Here is a 4,455-nt window from a genome sequence, read left to right on the forward strand (position 1 = left end):
TGCTGGTTTGTGGTTATTGACCAGAGCCATAAGACGCAAGATTTTAGTTGCCTTCTCATGCAGTATTTATCTGCACACACATTCATTTTAATTTTATGAAGGTTTTTAAGACTTTTGAAGTGAGTCTAAATCTCTATTTTGCAATTTTTTCAACCATGTGACTAAAAAAACTGCTGTGACTAACACAGAATGATCATGACTGTAATAAAGTGTTGAAACTGGCCTCCTTTTATGTGCCAGCGGGATCTGATCTGCTCTCCAATGAACCAATAAAAAGGTTCATGCCATGTTTACTGGATTAGAGTTAAACCAGGAAGGAACTTTTCGTTTAGAAAACACAGATGACACCTCCATTCAGATGAGCTTCCAGTGACTAATTAATCTGAAATGGTTGTAAAACTTGATATGATTCACTTCAGTTCAGTTTCACAAAAGGTGCAGCTCACCTGGGTCTCCCAAAACAATTCTCAACAAGCTTGTAACTGAATATTTATGGTTGGGAGTTTAATTTCACTCCTACATCCCTGTTATTACTTGTAACAGATATCAGCTGCACTGTTTACTGATCACTCTTCCAGTTATATGAGCTGTATTTGAGCTATGTTAGGATGGTGCTAATGCAAACTAAACACTTTCTTCAGCAGCTGTATCACACTTACAGATTTCCCTCAGAGAACCGGTGGCTTTTATGGTGATTCAGCAATAAGAAATGTAATGTTTGTCACCTAAGTTATGTTGGTTTGATTAGTTATAAATGTTCAATAGAACCATTGTGGAACAGTAGTTTATTCCATGTCAAAGAATGCCAACATTGGCTTATTTACTCTTGCTACAGTGGTGTCGCAATCAGTTTGACAATGTTGTAATAAGTTGAGGAAAATCTCCAAATAGCACCTTTATCGAGTTGCTCTCCTGTTTCATCACTGTGCAGATGCACAACGCAAAACTGCTTCAGAATTTCTTGAGGACAGGTCAACACGTGCATTTGCATCACAGCAGAACACTCAAATCCTTATTATCCAGACAGGACCACTTCATTTGATAGAAAAGTAAGCAGGATGTTTAGTTCCTCTCGGCAAATTTTATCCTGAGCCATCCTGAGTCATTTGGATGATGCAAATTTGCCTTTAAGAATGAGTGTGTGTATGTTTGTGTCATTTAGTTGAGTGAGTAAAAGGCAGTGTGGATATGTTCGTGTGGATGTGTTTGCACGTTTGCTTGTTGTTGTGTGTTTATGGAGATCCTAAACAAATCTGGTCTTTAGTGCTTATATAACAGGCACAGAAACAATGCCAAAGCATGGAAAATGATGTGCTCCATGTCTGACTGCCAGTCTACATCTGTGTGTTTGTGCGCACGTGTGCGTGTGTTTGTGTGCATGTTGATGTCTCTGTCTTTTGGTGCATGAAATGCTATTAAACATGAATAGAATTCACTGCAAACCATTTAATTGATTGTATGGTAGCATAACAAACAAACTAAAGATTTTACTAGTCAGAGCTAATGGCAGCTAGCACAGTGTCACAAGAGCATAGGTCCATGTCGCAACAATCCCCTATACTTTGGTCCTGGAGACAGGTCCACCCCAACAGGCTGGTTTGCAGAACGTTAGAGGCTAACCTGTAGGAAACAGTCAGCTGGTCAGCTAAAGAAAGCCAGATCTCCATGGCAAAGAGCTGGATGGTTTAAATGACAGAAATCATTGAAATAATATATACCTACCAACAAATCATATTACAGCAATGGCCATCAGAATTTGAGCTGTTGAGATAAACAAACTCTAATAAAGAGGTAAAGGAGATGGCATAACTTACACGTACAACAATACAGTGGTTTGATTTTTCCTGAGGTGCTTATATATATTATTGTATTCATACTACAGTCTATCTTTGGATAGAATAAATCTATCTTATCAATGGATCAAATGTGTTGTGTGAAAGGTGCTCTTACCCACAAAAATGTGTTTTTTACTGTTCCCTTACCCCTTTTTTTTTATATAAAAGCGTAATAATTACTATTTCTATATATACTATAAGCTCAGTGATGAATTGCCCGCTGACTGTGGTCATATTTTCTTGTATGTTCGATCTTTCATCTATTTGCTCCTTCAGTGCATGACTGAATGGGTTTGATGTATGACAAGGGTGTGTGAGTGTGTATGGGACGGTTACATTTTTCAGATTTTTTTTCTGTGCTTTCATTATTTTATTTTTGTTACCAATTTATTTCCCATCTCTGTATTTTCGACTATGTTAACAAATGCAGCAGTTGTCATACTTCAGGAACCTGTCACTGGCTGCTCGGGCCGTCTGATGTTTTTACTGAGCAATCCTGATTAGAATTGGAGAGACAATGACACAATGATACAGCCTACTTCAGGTTTGTGACTTCATGTCATATTTTTATGGTTTCCCCCATTGAAAGTTTCCCCCCATTAAAGATTTTCCTAGTCGACTGGATGTCGTTTATAAAAAAAATGTCATTATTTAAATACATACATTTTAACATACTTTTAACACAATGAAAAGTGCAACTACTTACACTTATCTCAGTGACTACCGGTTAAGTCAACTATTAGGGTCAGCTCTACATATGTTAGGCGAACTGTTATCTCATCACTATATGAAAATAAAGTTCCTGACCAGCTTGACTGAGATAATAGATAACTAGATAATCATTGTTGTTTTAAAATTTAACTGCAAGTGCACATGCATGACCACGCATGCATGATTATCTTGTTCTAAACACTGATGGCTTTCATCTAATGTGATAGTTACATTTCACTCTCATGTTTGACAGGCACAAAGTCACAGAATAGCCCTGAAAGTGGCTGACCACAGACAGACGGACCAGAGCACATCAACTTCATTACTGGTATTTACTGACATCAAACACACAAAACTGGATATTTGGAATATGTGTTAGACTTGACCAGCTGATGTTTGTAGGACCTCTGTTAAAATCCTTTAATAGTCAAAGTAGAGGCTTCTGTTGACTATTGGATATATTTTGCAAAGGAAACAATATGTGGCTCTGACTTACACACATATACTTTGAATTTTTCTTTTGGCTGGACTGCAGCAAGAGGAGAGCCATACGAACGCTAAGGTCCTTGAGTTACTGAGTGAGTGATTCAGTTACACCATTGGTCCAGTCGAGTGCTGGAGTTTCCTGATTGATCTTTCAAAATAAAGAGGTGTGAACAAGCCTGGCTGACAATACTGCTCCTCTGCTCTTTTCTAATCACATGTGCAGCTGATCTTTATCATAACCTCATGCATTTTGTGCTCATGGATAGGTGGGGTGACGTTATATCTGTAACAATGAAGTTAAAAGAACCATCTTGTGATGATTGCGATGAGATGGACACCAGCTGTATACTAGGTTTCCACCTTGTCTTGTTCAGTTTTCCAGAAGGATTTAAGATGCAGGAGGTTTATACGTTTCACCCCAGTTCCACCCCACATGATGGAGTCATCCCAGTCAACCAGTTGAAGTATTTATTACAGCGAAAGGCAGAAATTTCCTAGCTGGGTTCCCACTTACTAACATGGACAGTTGTGTTTGTTGAAACGCAAGATGAAGCCTAGGTATTCTGATACCTCTGGCTCTGCTTGCTGGCTGTGAATTTAGCTCAAGTATGTGCTATTTGTGCCCCTTCAGTGCCTGTTTCTGAGTTTTAATGCCAAATGAATTTTATCACAGCCAAACAGGTTTAACTAATAAAACGCTGCAAAGGAAGGATAAATAAACATTAAATAAACAATGAACTGATTTAAAAATGTAATTACATCAAAACTGAATTAAATTCAACTCACTCACAATGTCTTGGCCTCCAACTTCTCCCAGGAGCGACTTTAAGCATTAAAATACTTCTCTGAGAGTTTTTCCTAACTCTTAGGATGTTTTGTTGGATGTCGTATTATCAGATGTATGCCATCTATGCAATGTTTCTATCCTACCATTTTATCTGATTGCATGTCATGGATGACATGTCATTACTAGATGCTAAAGGGTACATCTGGAATTCCTGTAGGCTTTAATGATCTTATACTCATAGGTATAAGATCATCAAAGCCAGCGAATCTCTGCAATCAGGGAACACAGCAACATTGCTGACACCACAAGGCAAGACAAGAACAGTAACATGATCAAACTGGGTAAAGAAACCAATAATTTAGCCAGATTATCTAAAGCATCTCTTAAGTACTTTATTTGGAGGTAAAAAACACAATTTGTTGATTGAAGCCTCACAGCAAGAAGGTCCTGGGTTGCACTTAACCAAGGCACTGGCTCAGATCTGGAGTTGCTCCCCAGGCCACAATACGGTGGCTGTCGATTGCTCCTAATACTTAGGATGGGTCAAATTCAGAGAATGAATTTCCCTATGGGGATAAATAAAGGATACTTCAACTCAATATTCACTCACTGAATAGCAATAAAGCTGCATTCTGA

The sequence above is a fragment of the Morone saxatilis genome, unplaced genomic scaffold (assembly GCF_004916995.1).
Source record: "Morone saxatilis isolate NCDOM2014 unplaced genomic scaffold, NCSU_SB_2.0 Contig18, whole genome shotgun sequence".
NCBI classification, from domain to species: Eukaryota; Metazoa; Chordata; class Actinopteri; family Moronidae; genus Morone; species Morone saxatilis.